We start from the raw sequence: 21910 nt of genomic DNA, 5'->3' as shown, positions 1-21910 counted from the left end.
AGGATGAGACAGCCACTCTGCAACACGTTAAAACCTCCAGCCTAAAAGATTAGGGTGGAGTCAAATTACAACACAAAACAAAGTAAAAGATACAGCACAAAAGAGGGTGACGCAATAAAATTACAGGGGCCTATAAAAGCCACTTGCTCGAATAAAACTTAAAACATGATCTGCCATAGACGTCACCCAAAAGAGATGATAAATCACCTAGGAGATTATAAGTTCGCCTGAGGGTGGTTAAAAGAGGACAGTCCAACAATATATGGGCCACCGTCATATTTGCACCACAGCGACAATGAGGGTGGTCCTCTCAACGCAGCAGATGACCATGCGTCAGCCAAGAGTGGCCAATGCGGAGCCTACACAGAATCCCTGCGAGAGGCCCTCATGGAGGAACCCCGCACAGTCGTGGTCTCCTTTACCTGCCGCAGCTTGTTGTGTGCAGACAGTGCGCCATTTGTCTCCCCACAACCCAAAGACCTGACGGTGCAAAACCGTTTGGAGATCAGTTGCCGGGAGGCCGATCGCCAATGGTCACAAATCACATGCCATGTAGTGTAGAATAGTTGTGGCAGCTTAAAACTTTAGATACATGTATGACCCACTTTCTGGCCTCAACAATACATTGATTTTATTAGATTTGTCTATTTAGGGGTGAACTAACCTGTTCCAGAGTGTTGCTGGGTTAGAATAATTCATCATCAGAGTTCATATTTTGGATTCCAACATGCTAACAGCTGCCTCACAGGTAAGGAAGTTTAATGTGTTGAGGGCCAGCACATAAGTTTCCATTTCAATTGAGTCACACAATCATGTTAGGCAGTTGGTCCAAGGTACATAGTTGGTTAGGGATTGGGCTAGTTATTTTCTCTGTGTGAATTGTGTGTGTGTTGATTAGCACATGGTCAGTTAGCCCCCAAACTACAGTCAACAGCTATTGCAGTTCACAGTGCTATAGCAGACTGCAATGCGATTGAAATATAGCACTGTAGGCATCCAAATAACTATCAATGGCATTCTCCTGTAAAAATGCATCTGTGGCTACTGGCATCAGTGTATCAGCTTCACTGCATTGTAGCTGTACACACAGAACAAGTGAGACTGGTGTGTTTCATAATGTATGAATAGGCAGAAGCCACTTCATACTGTAGACTGTGTTAAGGTGATATGCAGAAACGTATATCTAATTTACAAATAAGATAGTACACTTCAAGACAACTACACTATGTGACATTGGTAGCAATGATACATGGCATCATAAAGCACAAATACTGTAACAGCTTAACACTTGTTCATTGTAAGAGAGAGCAACAGTGACTCTGTAAAGAATCAGCATACAGGTATAAGAGTTCCAACACTTGCAGCTTAACCAGCAAAACTATCACCAACAAGTGTGGTACTCAGTACTGATGACTTAATATCAGGCAGTCCTTACAGGGACTGCTGTTAAAACTTTTACAAAAAACTAATAAAACATTTATACAAAATCCAACTGAAATGTCTTTTGCATATCACAGAATCCAAATTTACAAGTCCTACATCACTTGGAGGGGAAAGAAAATGTCAAAACTGAGGGCTTTGAAATAATCTGTAAGAAAACAGTTTGATAAAACTAGAGACAGCGTCTCACTGTTCCATTTTGGCACATTTGAGCATTTAATTGGGAAGCTGCTACAGCAGTTGCTGTGGACAATTTTAAAGCTTCTTTGTATCTCTGTGGTCATGGCTAACAGATGGAAGCTGATGTTATGACAGCAGTAACAGTGACACTAATGAACATGCCCAATACACAAGAAACTGCAAATAAGAAATTTTTGTAGAGTAGTGGCATGAGAAGGGACATAACTGGACTGGGGCAGCCCAATGATGAGGGTCCCCATGGCACTCGCAACACAGGAAATAAAACAAATTAAAATGGAAACAGTGGAAAAATATGTAGAACATCTAAGCATGACCACAAATGTCCATAGCTTGTTGAGGGGCTACAGCAGTGATCTGGAATTCGTCCTCTGAAAGTGAACTAAATGGATTTTGGTCTACTTGGCCTGTGTCAGTAACTAACAGGATGGGGCTTGACTTCCAGCACTGCAATACCTCATGAGAAACAAGTACTTCTATTCACTGTGTGAAGGCAGTAAACAATTCTCTGGCTATTTATTTGCACAGAAGTTGGTGCAGATGACTGCACTGAAGTCACTCCATGTGTGCTGTGTTATGATAATTACTGTATGCCTCCTACCAGCTTGAAAGAGATGATAATGAATTTAATAAATTATGGAGAGATAGGGATGCTTGCACAAGGTAGGCTGGGATGGAGAACTGCATCAAACCCACCTTCAGACTGAAGATAACGATAGCTATTACTGAAGGCTGCAGTGATGTAAGGCAGATTGTGACTTTGTAAGTAAATTGAGTGCATGGTCTTGCTATTAGGTAGCACTGATTAGACCAAATGACCAATTGTTGAGACCAGATGGCCTCTAACAAAGCTGTTTTTTGTGTAACTGTGGAGGATGCAAGGGGGAAATTACATGATGCAGTGTCCACAGTTGCATTTTTCCTCTATTATAGGAAGAATGATCTCTGGAAAAAGTGCTGTAGTCCAGCCTTCAGACAAGAAACAAACATGTTTTGTTCAACACAAATGAAATGTCATATTGTTTCTTATTCTATTTCCACCATGAGAAAACAGGTGCACTCCATCAAATAAATGCAGCACACAGACCAATTTCAATATATAAAGTTCGAAACAACAAATCATCCTACTGATTTTATATATAAAATCATAAGATATGTTTTGCCCGTTTTTGGCAGTTTGACGGGTGGCAATAGAGGGGAGAGATGAATTTGAAGTAACAAGAAAGTCTTAAAAAGAGGCACTCTTGATTTATTCAGTGTATTATGTATATAGACATAGAACAAGTAAAGAGAACATAATGCTCTAAATTAAATTTCAGTTACAAGGATAATGTCAATTAGAACTAGCTCAAATTTTCTTAACTCATCTTCAATATTATGTGCTGGCTGTCGCTGACAGAACACTGTGCAGCAGAACAAAGAAAAAAAGAAATTAAAATGTTTTCAGTGCCTTAATTTTTATCCAGAATGCCCCATTATTTCTAACTTCAGTCATGCACCCAGGCACCAAATTTGAGGCATTGGACGCGTCTGTCAGAAGAGGCAACTTCCTCGGAGACTACAAAAATCAGTCCCAAGGAACATCAGCTATAAATGGTTTGTTTCACAGCCAGTTCATTACATTAATGCCCGTGTTGGACAGCTGCTGTTTAATGAAGTAGACTTGTATGCAAGTGGGTGTACTTCCTGTTGCATGAATTCTTCTCCTCAATATAGCATTCACACTACAGGCAGCATCACTTTCTTCAAAATGTGGGCATACTGCCTGCTATTGAGGAAGCATTCTTGCTCCTCTCACAGAAACCCAACCCCTCCAGGAAACTGACAATCAGCTAGTACTACTTGTTGTCACCACTTATTCTTGACGATGTCTCGACCCTCAGGGCCATTAAACTACTCTCGGGCCATCGTAAGACACCTTATCAGTGAAAAGTACATTTTCCCACACCACATTCAGGTTGAGCTCTGCGACTGCCACCCAGTCAACACATTTTCCTCACTGAGTTCCTGGTTTATAGTGAATATTTGTGCATGCAGTACAGCTTTCCTCAGCCTTCAGTGAACTGTCTCATCAGAACTGGGAAGTTGGTCGCTCACGTGTCATCCTCCTGTGTGCTCAGTCTCTTCTTGCTCAAACCAGGAGTTCTGCTGATATGCCTCTTTCAACATAACTGTTCCAACATCTCTTTAGAGTAGTGAGTGGCATGCCGTACATCCTATATGCATCTCTAATCAAAAACTTGTCTTTTTCAATCAGAATGTCGAATGCTCCTGGTGAGCTATTGCAACTGACTGCTCACGATGTTATTTCCACTTGCTGCTCTTGCGCTGATGCCTGGGGAGGAAGTAAACGTGGTGCCATCAGGAGTGGCAGTGGCGACAGACTTCTCACTTTGTCTGCACATAAACCTATGTGGCTCCAGCCTGTGAAGGTGTAGGGTGAGGCTGATGCTTTTCCAGGGGTCATAGATTCGATCCCACCTATGGCATGGATGGTGTTACCTTGAGGTTATGCTCATCTGAGCATACCTGTTTTTGTCCCTAAATAAAAATTTGTTAGCTAGTTCTTAACAAACTGTCAAATTTGAACAAATAATTGATAACTACTGTGGAGTTGCTGAATGCCAGTGGCTATAGCAGACATGTCCAAATCTGATGTCTTTGAAAGATATATAGATTAAGGGAAAAAGTTTGTCTGGTTGACCTCCTGTTACAAATGGAACTAAGGTGGAAAGACAGAGGTTGTTAGTTTGAATTTGGTCCAGGAATGAACCATTTTAATATGCATGTGTGTCCTATGTTGAATTCTGAAGCAAAAGGAAGAATGTAAATAGCTACAGCAGACACTTAAGTAGTGTGTGTCAGGCTGTTGTTAGTTTGTCCTAAATAGCTTTCAGTTATTGAGTCCAGACATAAAGTTTAAGGATAGACTTCTGATGTTCCAAAGATTCATCCATCACACAGGTTGATATGTTCCCAAGACTCAGGCGTCTTCCATTCCCATAGTCGTCCTTCAGGTGAATTTGTATAGCTTTAACAATACATGTTACTGTTACTTAGTAGTTGTCATGTGAATGCAGGATACCTAGAAATTTACAAATATGCCACATACATGACGTGTTGATGGAATGTCAAATCTGCATACTGCAGATGTTGCTGAATCTTGAACAGCTTACACTGGAGGAGAGGCCATGTAGTCAAAGAATTTCCTTAAACATTTTCACCATCAACAGCATAGCAAGAGAGAAACCAACATTGGACTAATATACCATTTCTGACATACAAGATATAAACACCTTTGACAATACCTCAGTTACTGACACCCATTCACAACGAGCCCCATAAGAATATCACAGTTAAGGAGACATCAAGGGTTTGAGTGGGACCTAGGGCATGGGTAATGACAACCAAAGGTGTACTTATTTATATATGTTTATTTGTTGTGTTTATTACTAGTAATTGGAGTCTCACTGGTGTTCAAAGGCTCCCTGTGACATCTTCCACTACTGTGTGGCCCCAATTATCATTGCTATGATGGTCTATCACAAGACTGCAGCTCACCTCACCATCTTCATTTTCCGCTTCTCATTGTTTCCTTTATGGAGCTTGTAGTCGGCACATCATGTGGATGCACCTGCAGTTATTTACAAGTACATTAACAACAGTGTGCTAGGTCTCACGTTCAGTACAAACCACATGTGATGAAAACATGAATATTGTAAACCCCATTTTACTTATTTTCATTTCTTTATGAACTTCAACATTTTTTGCCACAAATGTTTGTGAAACTGCACATTACAATGTCTATATTGTAGTGGATCATACACAAGTACAGTAATGGAAAGTGAAGTTTCGCACATGTGACAGATGAGATCTGTTAGAGATACGATCAAGTATTTTGTTGCAATACTTTGATTACCTAAGCTAGCAAGTGGATGGTACAGTGAATCCTTAGTTTTACTGTTTTTATTCTTTGTGATGTTTGGTTTGTATTCAACAAGCTATATCAAACTTAATTACTGAGTTAAGTGCATTTACTGATGTAGATGTAGAATGGGCTTCAAGATGTGAACATCTGAGTTTAAATGCATCTGGAAGCTTTTGTTGGCATTCTTTTTTCTAGTGGTTCATAATAAATGTGATAGATTATAATCAACATCCTCTGACAAGTAGGTGAACCAGTAATGTTGCATAACTAATTGAATAATGTTGCTCATTCGTTAGAGCTTTAATGGCTGCATGTAGATACACAAGTACATTATTTGTTCACACTTTGTTAAAGTATTCCATCATGAATGTATTGGGAAATTTTAACCACTGCTTTAAATACTTAACGTGGTGGTGCACATACCTGGAAACAGACATCAGTACACGCAGCTGGTGCCACAGACCCTTGCAGTTTCTATCTTTCTGAATTTGCATTTAGATGTATATTATGGAGGGAAGCGTTACTAAACAATGTAATATCATTAAAAGTTGGATACATTTGTAGATTTAACTTTGACAAATTGTGTCCAGGCAAATATTTTTCTAACAAGCCTTCTGGATGTGGCGAAGGAAATGTTGCAACAAGAAATTGAGGATTGACGGTGGCTTTAAAATACACAGTCGCAAATTACCTGATGGTTTCATCAAGATGAACATCTGTGAACCCTAGAGTGATACTGTCACTGGTTCAATCACTCCTTGATGCTTGTGGACAGTGTCAGCTTATTCCCAAGAATTGGCAGCATTCACTCAGTTAACACTAGGCAACAATCCAGTGTGCATTTGGATGGCACTTTCTTGACTTTTGTGCAGAAAGGTGCACAGTATATCGCAGCATCTATTTCCAATATGCTGCCACAATAATTCAAAAAACTTAGCAGTAATCCATGTGGTTTCAACTCAAAATTGAAGTGTTTCCTCCTCCTGTTCTGTCAAGTAGTTGCTTGAAAAATTAAGCTGATTCCCTTGTTATACTTTTGATTGTGTTTACATAAACTTATGGATTTCTTTTGGTTTCATAAACATTGTAGATTTTCTGACACATTCCATCACCTCCAAGCTTTGCTCCTCAAATTGATTCTATGGAACAAGACATATAAAAAAGAAACCACTTAGTAGATAATGGCCTGTTGGTCATGGTGACGACAGCTGGCAAAGAAGTCAATGCAAAATCTGAAAGACCATCGGAAGAATTATCATTTGATTCCATTTCGTGTACCAGAGACCTATCTTAATATTATCTGTAGCAAATCCCAAAGGATGAAGTTAACTAAACAGTTACCTCTACATCAAACTGCACAATTTGAGACACACATGCTAAAGCACACTGAGATAGTTTCATTGACTTAGTAATCAACACATGTCACACACAAGAACCACTAAGACAAGAAGACCTCTTGAAGTGCACTTCGTACTTATTTCGCAACCCGGAAAGTATTTTCAGAAGACTTTTGGAGGTTTGTCAGGCCATGATTGACAGGTAGTCGAAATTGGAAACATGCATCAAAGTACTCTTCTAGAATGATAGACTTGTTCTCCTCCATACATTCATGTTTGTGATATTTGCTCAAAAATGAGGAAAGCTCAGTTCCCAAATGCAATAAATAAAAATTTTAGGCAACAGTAAGTAGTGACTGTCATTTTGGAATAATATCAGTTGTCATGTTTAATGAGTATTGACTATGATGTAACCTATCGCTTTGGTAAAATTGTACATCTCACAATGTAATTTCTATAGTACCAATGAACAATGGTTGCCACCAGAAAGTAATTTTTTTTAGTTCAAATGGTGCATTTAAACTTTTATACACTTTAGGAGCTCCCCCCAGGGGGTTCACAACTCCTTTGTGGACACGTGCGTAGCGAGCACAGGACCCCGAGCTAATGTGGCCCTCCTTCCTTTCCGGGCTGCATACCTTCCCTTTCCTCATCCTTCCCCCTCCCCCATCTCCTCCCCCTGCGGGTTCGGGGGTTAGAATAGGCCCGCGGTATTCCTGCCTGTCGTAAGAGGCGACTAAAGGAGTCTCACATGTTTCGGCCTTTGTGATGGTCCCCTCTCGGGTTTGACCTCCATCTTTCTAAATTATTCCGAAGAGCGAGCCAATTGGGGAAGGGCGCCTTACGTGGTGCACTGTATCCATCGTGCATTGAGACCTTTAGCCGGCTTTTTCGTTGTTGCAATGGTGTCCCGCTCGTTTTCCATCTCTTGGGCGAGGATACGTCCCTGGATGTGATTCCCACGCTGCACTCTGCAGTGTTTCTTTTAACTGCGACGACGACCTTGAACAGTTTTGCACCTAAGATCCAGCACGGTAGCCAGTCCGTTGTGGTGGGGCCGCCATGTACCCTCTTGGTTGTAGCCCCCTGACAACACAGGGATCGCTCTACTGATGCCTGCGCCGTTAACTCCCCACGTATGCCAAGGAGTAGATGCCAGTCTCCCTGGGGCATCAGGACTCCCGGCAATGGCCATCCTGCCAGGTGGCTATTGCTGCGGCTGGGTGGCGCCCGTGGGGAGGGCCCTTGGTCGGAGTAGGTGGCATCAGGGTGGATGACCCGCAATGAAGCGTGGTACATCATCTCTCGCTGGCGGCCAGCTGCCAGCAGTCTCTAAGCGTTCTCGGGCTCACTTTAATGCTGAAAAGTACAATCCGAAAACGTTCCCCTCTCTGGCCACGCCGTGGGAGGAGCGTAAGTCTCAGGATGGAGGTAATAGTTATTCACCCGATTCTTAGTTTGTACGAGAGCTGATGGGGAGTCTTTTCTCTCCACAAAGCCTCAGTTCTTCGTCGAGCATTTAGAGGACAAGTTTGGGGAGGTGGAGGGCTTGTCAAAAATGCGCTCTGGATCGGTCCTGATCCAAACGGCATCCTCTGCCCAGTCACGACGGTTGCTTGCTTGTGACAAGCTGGGGGATGTTGCTGTTACGATCACGCCGCATAAGAGTTTAAATATGGTTCAGGGAGTTATTTACCATAAGGACCTTCTTTTGCAGTCTGATGACGAGCTGCGCGCCAACTTAGAGCGCAGGGGTGTACATTTCGTCCGGCGCGTTCATTGGGGTCCGAAGGAAAATCAGATAGCTACTGGTGCCTTCATCTTGGCCTTCGAGGGTGATACGTTACCGGAAAAGGTCAAGGTGATGGTCTACCGATGTGACGTCAGGCCCTATATTCCTCCCCCGATGCGGTGCTTCAAGTGCTTCAAGTGCTGGAAGTTCGGCCATATGTCTTCCCGCTGCACTTCCAGCCTCACATGTCGAGATTGCGGACGCCCGTCTCATCCCGATACTCCATGTGCCCCGCCTCCCATCTGTGTCAACTGCGGGGAGCACCATTCACCTTGCTCGCCTGACTGCAAAGTCTTTCAGAAAGAGCGCAAAATTATGGAATATAAGACCCTGGACCGGCTGACCTATACTGAGGCCAAAAGGAAATATGACAGACTCCATCCTGTGAGAATGACATCTTCTTATGCAGCTGCTACGACAACTGTGCTCGCTCCATCAGTTTCGAGACTTCCAGCCAGCTCGATAAGCAGTAAGACTCCTCCTGCCCCCTTGCCTGTGGGGGGCTCTACCCAACCGGTTGCTCCTGCACCACCTACCTCAGGAGCAACCTCCTCCCACCCGTCGGGGACGTCCGTCCCCGCTTCTCAGCCGGAGAAGCGTCTAACTTCTTCGGCTACTCTCGCCCGTAAGTGTTCCCTTGGGACCCTCCCTTCCCAGGGTTCCACCAGCGGGAAGGATGACGGCCGCCAGTGGCATAAGTCCTCACCAGCGGCCGGGCGTAGGGCTTCACGATCCTCCTCTGTCCCAGAGACTGAATCGGTGAAGCCTTCCCAGCCGATGCAACCCAAGGTTCAGCGAGAGAAGTCCAAGAGAAAGACCTCTAAGGCCAAAGAACTTGCGGTGGCGCCAACCCCACCGCACCTTTCGCGCTCTGCGTCTGAGGATGCAGTCGAGATTCTAGCGTCCGCTGAGGACCTTGATCTCGCTGGTTCCTCAGACGCCATGGATGCCTCTCATACGGGTACTGAATCGGTGGCAGTGAGTGAACAAGCGGCGTAAATTGCCTTCCCAGTCCTTTCACGCCTTTCTCAGCCATGGACAATATCATCCTCCAGTGGAACTGCGGCGGTTTTTTCCACCATCTAGCTGAGCTCCAACAACTTATCAGCTTTCACCCTTTCTTCTGCATTGCTCTTCAGGAAACTTGGTTTCCAGCAATGCGAACCCCCGCCCTCCGTGGCTATCGGGGTTATTATAAGAACCGGGCAGCATATGAAAGGGTGTCGGGTGGCGTCTGCCTCTATGTCCTTCACACTCTGCACAGCGAGTCTGTCCCTCTCCACACACCTTTAGAGGCTGTCGCTGTTCGGGTGTGGACGCCACAGGCTGTTACCGTCTGCAGTCTTTACCTTCCACCGGATGGTGATGTCTCGCAGCATGTCCTGGCTGCGCTGATAGCCCAATTGCCGCCACCTTTCTTGCTATTGGGCGACTTCAACGCCCATAACCCTCTGTGGGGTGGGTCAGTGGCAACAGGTCGAGGCGCCATCGTTGAGCATTTATTGTCGCAGCTCGATCTCTCGATTTTAAATGATGGTGCCTTCACACACTTCAGTGTGGCGCATGGCACATACTCCGCCATTGACCTTTCAATCTGTAGCCCTAGCCTCTTACCGTCTGTCCAGTGGAGTGTGCATGACGACCTGTGTGGTAGTGACCACTTTCCGATCTTTCTGTCACTACCACAGCGTCACTCTTCTGGGCGCCCTAGCAGATGGGCTATGAATAAGGCTGACTGGGACTTGTTCTCCTCCACTGCCGCTCTTGAGTCTCTCTCTAATGCCGACATTGATGCGGTGGTTCAATCGGTCACCACCGGCATCGTTACTGCCGCCGAATCTGCCATTCCCCGTTCTTCTGGGTCCCCTCGGCGGAAGGCTGTCCCTTGGTGGTCGCCTGAGATCGCTGAAGCGATTAAAGATCGCCGGCGGGCGCTCCAGCGTCACAAGCGACATCCCTCCTTAGACGACCTTATCGCCTTCAAACGGCTGCGTGCGCGGGCCTGCCTCCTTATCCGCCAAGGTAAGGAGGAGTGCTGGGAGCGGTATGTGTCCACCATTGGCCTCCATGTCACTCCTCCGCAGGTCTGGGCCAAGATTCGACGCGTCTACGGCTATCGGACCCTTGCCAGCGTCCCTGCGCTCTCACTGAATGGAGCATTTTGTACTGACTCCGACGTCATTGCCAATCGCTTAGCAGAGCATTTTGCTATTTGTTCCGCTTCTGCGAATTACCCCCAGGCCTTCCGCTCCGTTAAAGAGCGGATGGAACGTCGGAGCCTTTAGTTTCGCACCAACCACCCAGAATCTTACAATGCTCCATTCAGTGAGTGGGAATTTCGCAGTGCCCTAGCTGCTTGCCCTGATACCGCTCCTGGGCCAGATGGCATCCACTGTCAGATGCTGAAACACCTTTCAGTGGACTGCCAGCGGCGCCTTCTCGATCTTTACAACCGTATTTGGGTCAAGGGGGTGTTTCCGTCGCAATGGCGGGAAGGCGTTGTCATCCCCGTTTTGAAACCTGGAAAGACCCCTCTGGAGGTGGACAGCTACCGCCCCATTAGCCGCGCCAACGTTCTTTGTAAGCTTCTCGAACGGATGGTGAGCCGGCGCTTAAATTGGGTACTGGAGTCTCGGGGCCTTCTGGCTCCGTCTCAGGGTGGGTTCCGGAAAGGCCGCTCCGCCGCCGACAATCTGGTGAGCCTGGAGTCGGCCATCCGTACTGCCTTTGCCCGCCGTCAGCACCTGGTCGCTGTCTTTTTCGACATGCGGAAGGCGTACGATACGACATGGCGTCATCACATCCTTTCTACGCTTCATGGATGGGGTCTTCGGGGCCCTCTGCCGATCTTTATCCGCAATTTCCTGTCGTATCGTACCTTCCGCGTGCAAGTCGCAGCCTCCTATAGTTCCACCCACGTCCAGGAGAACGGTGTGCCACAGGGTTCTGTTTTAAGTGTCTGCCTGTTTTTAATAGCCATTAACGGGCTCGCTGCGGCCGTGGGAAATTCTGTCTCTGCTTCCCTGTATGCTGACGACTTCTGCCTTTATTACAGCTCTACTGGCATTGCAGCTGTTGAACGTCAGCTACAGGGCGCTATCCGTAAGGCGCAGTCTTGGGCTGTAGAGCATGGGTTTCAGTTTTCGGCAGCCAAGACCCGTGTTATGCATTTTTGCCGGCGCCGAACAGTCCATCCTGAGCCGCGGCTTTATCTTGGCGACGAACTCCTTGCTGTGGTGGAGGCCCACAGGTTTTTGGGGGTGGTTTTCGATGCCCGGTTGACTTAGCTGCCTCATATCCGGCAGCTTAAACAGACGGCATCTAAACGCTCTGAGATGCTTGAGCCACACCCGCTGGGGCGCCGACCGCTCTACCCTGTTGCGGCTCTACCAGGCGTTAATCCAGTCCCGTCTGGATTATGGGAGCCTGGCTTATGGCTCAGCATCCCCATCTGCGTTACGGGTGCTGGACCCAATTCTCCACAGCGGGATACGCCTTGCCACTGGTGCTTTCCGCACCAGCCCTGTGGACAGCGTACTAGTGGAGGCAGGTGTACCTCCACTGCGGTTCCGGCGCCAACGTTTGCTGGCCGCTTATGCTGCCCATGTTCTAAGTCTGCCCGGGCATCCCAATTATCGTGTCCTGTTCCCGCAGTCAGTCGTCCATCTGCCAGACCGTCGGACCCGGTCGGGTTGTCCGATCGCCGTACGCGTCAAGGAGCTTCTCTGCGGGCTTGGGTTTTTCCCTGTTCCACCTCCTTTCCGGGCGCCTCTACGTACACCCCCGTGGTGTGTTCCTCGCCCTTGCCTTCGGCTCGACTTGGCACAGGGCTCGAAGGACTCGGTCCCTCCAGAGGCCTTCCGCCGCCGCTTTTATTCCATCCTGGCCACGTATCAGGGCTCTGGAATTGTTTACACCGACGGTTCGATGGTTGCTGGTCGTGTTGGGTATGCGCTAACTCTAGGGGACCATTCCGAACAACGGTCCTTGGCGGCTGGCTGCAGCGTTTACACTGCTGAGCTAGTCGCCATCTTTCGAGCCCTAGAGTATATCCGCTCCTGCTCAGGTGAGTCCTTCGTTATCTGTAGCGATTCCCTGAGCAGTTTACGAGCTCTCGACCAGTGTTCTCCTCGTTCTCGTCTGGTGATGGCTATCCATGAGTCCCTGCATACTCTTGCGCGTTGCGGCCGCTCTGTGGTCTTTGTGTGGACCCCCGGTCATGTCGGTATCCCAGGCAATGAACACGTTGACCGCCTGGCGAAAGAGGCCACGAGTAAACCATCTCTGGATGTTGGCCTCCCAGAGGCTGATTTGCGGGCAGTCCTCCGCCGAAAAGTTTTTGCGCTTTGGGACGCTGAATGGCGCGATCGGATTACACCCAATAAACTCCGTGCCATTAAGGAGACGACGACTGTGTGGCGGTCCTCCATGCGAGCCAACCGCAGGGACTCAGTCGTCCTTTGTCGGCTCCGCATTGGCCACTCCCGGCTAACACACAGTTATTTACTGCGCCGGGAGGACCCTCCTGTATGTCGCTGCGGGGCGGCTTTGACAGTGGCCCACATTCTGTTGGCCTGCCCCCTTTTAGCTGTGGTCAGGCAGACATTTGCGCTGCCTGATACGCTCCCTGCCCTCTTATGTGATGACCCTGTTATGGCTGCCTTAGTTTTACGTTTTATTAGGGCAGGGAGTTTTTATTCTTTCATCTGAGTGTTTCTGTTTTATTTTATTTTTTGTGCTGATTCTGGCCTTTGGCCTATGATTTTAAACTGATCTTTTAAGGTGTTTCTAAGTGGTTGGCTTTTCCTTTTTTATTTCTATGGTTGGCCAACCACTGTCACACTCTGTGTGGTTTTAGTTCGTTTTGTCTTGTCCCTATCTCCGTTTCTCTTGTTCTGTATCGTCTGTGATCTATTATGTTCCTCGTTTTTATTCTCTGTGGGTGTTCTTTGTATATGGAAAAAGGGACCGATGACCGTAGCAGTCTGGTCCCTTTCATCCCCCAAACCAACCAACCAACCCCCATCTTCGCCCCCCCCCCCCCTCACCTCTGGCTCTTTCCTTCCCTTTCTCCCCCTCTGGGAGTATGGTTTGTGCCTACGTCCGGAGACGGACGCTCCAAACTGTTACAAATTCCTTGCTTTCTATACTTGCAAGTCTTTGTAGTTCCTCTGTCCTTCCTCTGTCCTTCTTTTCCTTCCCGCTTCTCTCTGCACTTTTCTCTGCTGCGGCGTTTGAGACCCTGCTTCTTACCTTTCCCTTTCTCTTTTTTCCTCCCTGTGCATGTCTGAAGGCACTTCCATGCGTAGCCGGTGACGGGGTAACGCGCAATTCCCCGCCCCGGGTAGACAGGTAGGACACGTACGTACCCCCTGGTAACGGCCAGGCCCAGGGAGGGGTGATTACCTGAGCTGATACCTGCCGAGAAGGCCGATTGGTCCCTCCGTCCGTTTGTCGGGAGGTGTGACCTGAGGTGTGAACAATCACCTAAGGCGGGAGTGCCCTCAGTGAGGGCCCCCACAAGGGAGGAGCGCGCCATCGGAGACGCTGGTAATCATGGGGGATTCTTCCGCAATGGTTTCCTCACCTTCCACTATGTCTCCTCACAAACGTAAGTTTATTGAGTCTGAGCCACAGACAGTTCTTCCATTGTTGCCACAGTTCCTTGTTGTTTCTCGGTCTGACGAAGGTCACGACTTCTCCACGGTCAACCCTTTCATTATTCAGAAAGGTGTCGACGCAATTGCAGGTCCTGTAAAGTCTTGTTCCAGATTACGGAACGGCACCCTGTTGTTAGAAACAGTCAGTGCCCTCCAGGCACAAAAATTGCTGCGTACTTCTCTGCTCCACACCTTCCCTGTCCGGGTGGAACCGCACCGTACCTTAAATTCCTCGCGTGGAGTCGTTTATACACGCTCCCTCGATGGATTGTCTGACGAAGAAATTCAGCACTATCTGTCTGACCAGGGCGTAACGGCAGTTCATAGAGTAATGAAACGGGTTGACACGAACATCATTCCAACCCGCACTGTCTTCTTGACATTTGACACAGTTCAACTCCCATCGAAAATCAAAGCAGGCTATGAGATAATTTCCGTTCGCCCTTACGTCCCAAACCCTACGCGTTGCTATCGATGTCAGCGGTTCAATCACACCAGCCAGTCCTGTTCCAATCCAGCCAAATGTGTTACGTGTGGCACGGATGCCCATGAGGGTGCTTGTCCACCTCCATCTCCTCGCTGCATCAACTGTATGGGTGACCACGCTGCTTCCTCTAGAGATTGCCCCGTTTTTAAGGACGAAAAGCTCACCCAGGAAATCAGAGTGAAGGAAAAGGTGTCGTCCTTTGCTGCTCGAAAATTATTTTCCTGTCGCCAGCCCACCGTGCCTCAGACAGGAAAATACAGCACTGTCCTTGCTTCTCCTCGGCCGACAAAGGAGGCGGCCACGCAGACTTGCGACCTCACCTTTAGTGCCACGGTCGTCAGATCGGCCAGCGCAAAGATCGCCCGTTCAACCTCACCACTTTCGCCTGCCCACTCTATGGCTCACCCTTCATCGGGTTCTGCTAAATCTCGAGCCCAAAAGTCAGACACCAAGCCTTCCAAAAAAGAGCATACTCGTGAAGAGTTTTTACATACTGCAACTTCCCAACCATCAGTTCCTCCTTCATCTAAACATCATAATTCTAAGAAGGCTACAAAGAAACCCAGTTCCTCTCCTTCTCCGCCAAGGCGTGTCCCATCTACAGCACCACCTGGCGGAAATCACCCTCGGCCGTCTTCTGTGTCGCCGAGGCGCACAGCTGGTGGCCGGTCAACCGGCCGATCGCTGGTGGCAGGAGCTGCTCCTGACCAACCTATGGATCAGGATCTTCTGCCTTCGGCTGAATGCCATTCCATGCTGTCAGTCGCTAGCTCCGAGCAGTCTTTGAGTTGACAGCAACTTTGGTCACATTCCTCCATTTTCTGTTCACCCCATGTCCATTATCCACTGGAATATCCACGGCATTCGAGCCAATAGGGATGAATTGTCGATCCTCTTAAGATCCTACTCGCCGGTCATCTTCTGTCTTCAGGAAACAAAGCTGCGTCCCCATGACCGCTTTGTTCGCCCTCATTTTCAGTCCATCCGATATGATCTCCCCTCTGTTGAAGGCACTCCAGCCCATGGAGGACTCATGATTCTTCTCCATGATACTCTCCATTATCACCCAATCCCCTTAAACACTTCCTTCCAACCTGTCGCCGCCCGTCTTTCCCTTCCTGGATACACGTTCTCTCTTTGTACTGTATACATTCCATCGTCCACACCAATGGCACGAGCTGATCTCCTTCATCTTCTTGGTCAGCTTCCACCCCCCTATTTGCTGGTTGGGGACTTCAATGCCCACCACCCGCTTTGGGGATCTCCACATCCTTGTCCACGTGGCTCACTCTTGCTAGACGTCTTCCACCAAGCGGATCTAGTTTGCCTCAACACTGGGATCCCTACGTTTGTATCTGCCTCCACGACAAATTTATCTCATTTGGACCTTGTGGTCGGTACTGTTCCGCTAGCTCAGCGCTTTGAATGGTTTGCCCTTGATGATACACACTCGAGTGACCACTTTCCATGTGTCCTTAGACTGCAGTCTCAACTGCCATACATGCGCCCGCGACGATGGAAGTTTGCCCAAGCTGATTGGACACTTTTTTCATCTCTAGCGACATTCGATGACCGTCACTTTCCCAGCGTCGACGATGAGGTCACACATATTACCGACGTTATTCTTATGGCTGCGGAACATTCAATACCACGCACCTCTGAATTGCCCCGGCGCCCCCCCAGTTCCTTGGTGGAACGAGGCATGCCGTGATGCAATACGTGAGCGGCGACGTGCTCTCCGCGTTTTCCGCCACCATCCTACTTTGGCCAACTGTATCCGCTATAAGCAGTTCCATGCGCGATGCCGTCACGTCATCCGCGATAGCAAGAAGGCAAGCTGGAAATTCTTTATTAGCTCATTTAACACCTTCACTCCCTCCTCGGAAGTTTGGAGTCGGCTTTGACGGTTCTCAGGCGCGCCTAGTTTCTCCCCGGTCTCTGGGCTCACTGTCACGCATGATACATTCGTGGACCCCGTCGCAATTTCTAACTCGTTGGGTCTGCACTTTGCTGAGATTTCGAGCTCTTCCAATTACCCGCCAGCGTTTCTCCCGAAGAAACGTGCAGCGGAAGTGCGACCTCTTGCTATCTCCTCTCCAAATCGCGAAAGCTATAATACTGTTTTCTCCATGCGGGAACTCCAACATGCAATCTCTTCTTCTCCCTCCTCTGCCTCAGGACCGGATGGTATCCACATCCAAATGTTGCTGCATTTATCAACCCATAGTCTGCATTACCTCCTTCGCCTTTATAATCGAATTTGGACCGACAGTACTTTTCCCAGACGATGGCGGGAAGCTATCATCGTTCCCGTTCCGAAACCTGGAAAGGGCAAACATCTCCCCTCTAGCTATCGCCCCATTTCTCTCATGAGTAGTTTCTGTAAGGTCTTGGAGCGTATGGTGAATTACCGTCTAGCGTGGTGGCTGGAGTCCCGCAGTCTTTTAACACCTGCCCAATGCGGATTCCGAAAGTATCGTTCTGCCGTTGACCATCTTGTTGCTCTCTCCACTTATATCATGAACAATTTTCTCCGGCAACGCCAAACGGTAGCAATATTTTTTGATCTGGAGAGAGCATACTATACCTGTTGGAGGACAGGTATCCTCCGCACACTGTTCTCTTGGGGCTTTCGAGGTCGGCTGCCCCTTTTTCTTCGCGAATTTATGACAGAACGCACATTTAGGGTGCGGGTGAACACTACTCTCTCCCGTACTTTCTCCGAAGAAAACGGGGTACCCCAGGGCTCCGTGCTGAGTGTTGTACTGTTTGCCATTGCCATCAATTATGGATTGTCTCCTTCCTGATGTCTCGGGCTCCCTCTTTGTGGACGATTTTGCGATCTACTACAGCTCTCAATGGACCAGCCTTCTTGAACGATGTATTCAAGGATGTCTCGATCGCCTCCACTCTTGGAGCATCGAAACCGGCTTCCGGTTTTCTCCCAGTAAGACTGTTTGTGTTAAATTTTGGCGACGTAAGGAGTTTCTTCCACCCTCCTTACATCTAGGACCTGTCAACCTTCCGTTTTCAGACTTCGCTAAATTCTTGGGTCTTATGTTTGACAGAAAACTCTGCTGGTCCTCCCATATTTCGTATCTTTCGTCTCGCTGTTTGCGATCCCTCAACACCCTCCGTGTCCTGAATGGTACCTCCTGGGGAGCGGACCGAGTGGTCCTTCTCCACCTCTATCACGCCTTAGTGCGCTCGAAATTGGACTATGGAAGCATAGTCTACTCCTCTGCTCGGCCGTCTATTCTTCGGCGTCTCGACTCTATCCACCACCGTGGATTATGTTTAGTTTCTGGAGCTTTTTACACCAGCCCTGTGGAAAGCCTTTATGCTGAGACTGCTGAACCTCTGCTGTCCAATCAGCGAGCAGTCCTCCTGAGTTGTTATGCTAGCCATCTGTCTTCCATGCCTGCTAATCCAGCCCATGACTTTTTTTCGACGCCTCCTTGGATGTAGGGTATGCAGGCCGCTCCTCCTCCCTACTACCACCGGGAGTCCGCTTCCGTCAACTGCTCCATTCTCTTTCCTTCCGCTTTCCTAAAACCTTCTTGACAACTTGGGGTACAGCACCGCCTTGGCTCCATCCCCGGATCTGCCTGCTCCGTGACCTTTGTCGATTTCCCAAGGATGGTACCCCTTCACTTGTTTATCGTCGGGCATTTGCTGCTCTATGTGCACAAATGACTGAAGCCACATTTATTTACACCGATGGCTCGAAAACATCGTTAGGTGTAGGGAGTGCCTATGTTGTTGGCAACACCCCAAATCACTTTCAGCTTCCCAACCAGTGTTCGGTCTATACTGCGGAGCTTTATGCTGTTCTCCAGGCTGTCCACTACATCTGCCACCATCAGCAGATATCTGCTCCAATTCTCTCAGCTCTCTACTCAGTCTCCAAGCTCTTTACCCTGTGCACCCTCTGGTCCACCGGATTCAGGACTGTCTGCACTTGCTCCACCTGGGGGGCGTCTCGGTGGCATTCCTCTGGCTCCCGGGACGCGTTGGCATCTGCGGAAATGAGGCGGCCGATATTGCAGCCAAGGCTGCAGTCTCTCTTCTTCGGCCAACTTTTCCATCGATTCCCGTCGCTGATCTACGGAGCGTTTTATGTCGTCGTGTTGTTCATTTTGTCACGTGCACTGGTCAACACTTCCCCAAAATAAATTGCGGGACGTGAAAACTCTTCCTTGTGCTTGGACCTCTTCCTCCCAAACGCATTGTCGGGAGGAGGTAATTTTAACTAGACTCCGGATAGGGCACTGTCTTTTTAGCCATAGACATCTTTTAAGCAGTGATCCTCCCCCACTCTGTCCCCACTGCTCTCAGTTGTGGACGGTAAGACACCTTTTAATTGAGTGCCCCTATTTTACTCCGTTATGTGCCCGTCTACAGCTGTCGCCTGATATATTGTCAATTTTAGCAGATGACACGCGATCGGCCGATCGCGTTCTAGAGTTCATTCATGCCAGTGAAATGTCATCAGTCATTTGAAGTTTTTTTTGGGACAACCAACCCCCTTCTGTAGTGAATTTTTAAGCCTTCCTTCTGCTTTTAGTTTCTTCAATTTTATGACTTTTGTTCCCATTGCTGCTAGTTTCCGTTTTCGTTTTTTTTACTGTTTCCTAAGTCACAGACCGGGCGCTAATGACCTTAGCAGTTTTTTGCCCTAAAACCATAAAAAAAAATCTTTAGGAGCTTTACCTCTTGTGCATGAAATATTGTGCAGATTGATGCAGCATTTCTATTCTTCACAGTACCTTCTTCTTAGGTTGGCACTTAACTGCATGGTTATCAGCATCTGCACAAGGTCCCAATTTTTACACAATCCTGTCTCACCACTTTTTATTCCCTGCTGTCCCATTCTGGTTCAGCAATTTGCCTTCCCCCTCGATCTGTGAGAACCATGACAATTGCCATTACATCTGGAGGATGAGAATGAAATTGACCTGTCATTAAGATTCTGTGTACTATTCACTGACACATGACATGGCATTGGTAATTAAAGAGTTTCTTGTTGTAAATTAAAAGCCAGTATGTGCTTGGTCTTTGAGAAATATTTTCGATCATTTAGCAGTTTATTTAGACTTGAGATTGCAACTTCTTTTGCACTAACAACTGAAATGCTAAGTTTGTGGGGCCAGGAAATAGACTGGCATGGTAGCTGTAATGAGAATGAAATGGAAATGAATAAGATATGTAGAAGAGAGTTTATTTGATCAAGTCAGTCAGTATTGTGCAGGGCAGCACACAAGAGGAGGAAGTATTGTAATGGCTGTGCCCTGAGCTGATGCAATTTGTGAGCACCCTGGAAGGAGGCCAGGAAACAGGATGGTGTTAATTATGTTACAAAATCAAACTTTTTACTGCTTGTGAAACTCGCCCTCAATGTGCCAGCACCAGGTGTGCTTCCACCCCTTTCTCACATTTTAGTGACAGGAGCTGGACCTTCCTCCTCAAAGGGGCCTGATTGACAAAATAAACAACGAAATTTTGATTTAATATAACAAATAATTTATTTTCAAAAGTAAAACGACCAAATGAGAACCTAATATAACTTCAGCATGAAATGAGAAAGGACAATCAATTATTTGAATATTTTAGGGTGCTTACTGATCAGTGTGTGACTGAGCATAAAATCTGCTAGTAATGTTGATTCTTGTACATCATTGAGTAGAGTTCCAGAAAGCCAGAACTTTATTCCAGCTCCAGGGTGGCTATCTAAAACCTTTCCAGGGCAAGTAAACCTTTATTGTCAACATTTCTGGTAATTAGTGACCAAAATTTAAAATATAAAATGCTGTAGTAATCTGCTTATTAAAACATACAATCTTAAGTTACATGCTTAACTCGCTGTGGCAAGTTTAATCACTGAAGCGTAGAACAAATTTTGATTGGTTGTGGATGGAAACATCAGGTATATTGCACATACGCTACTTTTCATTATTGTGTTTCCAGTCAGGAATCACTCATTTAAAGCAACACATTTGTAAGAAAACCCACTCACAGCCCTTTCAGGGATACTGGAAGTAATAAACAACAGTATAACGTGTGTTGCAATGAGTGCCAAAGACTAAAAATCAGATAATGTGACTAATTTTGGGAGTGTTTGCTGTGATTACCATAATCTGGGTCCTGGGGAAACGTGGAGGATTATTATTTCTTTTTGCTGCTTCAGCCGGGTTTCCTGTTTATCTATTTTACTAATTATGGCACAGCACGCTTCACACACCATTCCGGCTCACTCTATGACAACGTCCACCATGTCGATTATTTTTGCCAGCCTCTGATATAGCCGCATTTTTGTGGTGCCAGTATGGGCAGTCAGGGGTGAGCCTGTTCGACCAACTGCTCCTCCACACACATAGCGCTTGCTTGGCTGACATCCTTGTAACTGGAAGTAAAAGCAAATACATGTCTGTGTTAAGTATTTTTCAATATTGGTTTGTTACAGTGGACTAAAATTCTGCATACCCTAAAAGGAGTACCAGTAACTACTATTACCAGCAGTTTTAAGCAGTACAAAATATGATGAAATGACCTATCCCACACAATTTGTGATTGACAATCATTACTTCTGACATTCACTCGAGCTCCCGAATCTCTATTCTAACAAACTTTAGCATGCTGAACTAGACGGAGATTTTCTTTAGTTTCTATTGCATGAAGTTATAAGACATATCTTCCATTTTTAATATCAGTTAATTGGACCATGCAGAAGTGCACGAACTTTGTATAAATTTGTTAAAGTGTTATTTCCTGAAACAAATATTTCTGTGTTGTCATATGTTCCTCCATTCTTGAGAGACAGAAATAAGTTAATAAAAACAGGACAAAGTTATAGGCTTAAAATTTAAATGATAGCATTCTAAAGACAAAGCAGTGCTATTAATATATCTTCTGGTAAACCTTCCAGGATGCAAGGTCGTGGTCCATGAAACTCTTCAGCTCCTAACTCACCGGAGGAGAAACACCCCTCTGAAGATGTCCAGCACAGCTCTGGACGAAACATTAGGAGCTGAAGAGTTTCATGGACCACGACCTTACATCCCGGAAGGT

Source organism: Schistocerca cancellata, chromosome 7 (assembly GCF_023864275.1).
Source record: "Schistocerca cancellata isolate TAMUIC-IGC-003103 chromosome 7, iqSchCanc2.1, whole genome shotgun sequence".
Taxonomy (NCBI): Eukaryota; Metazoa; Arthropoda; class Insecta; order Orthoptera; family Acrididae; genus Schistocerca; species Schistocerca cancellata.
The sequence above is the reverse complement of the archived record's forward strand: the minus strand, read 5'-3'. Positions refer to the sequence as shown.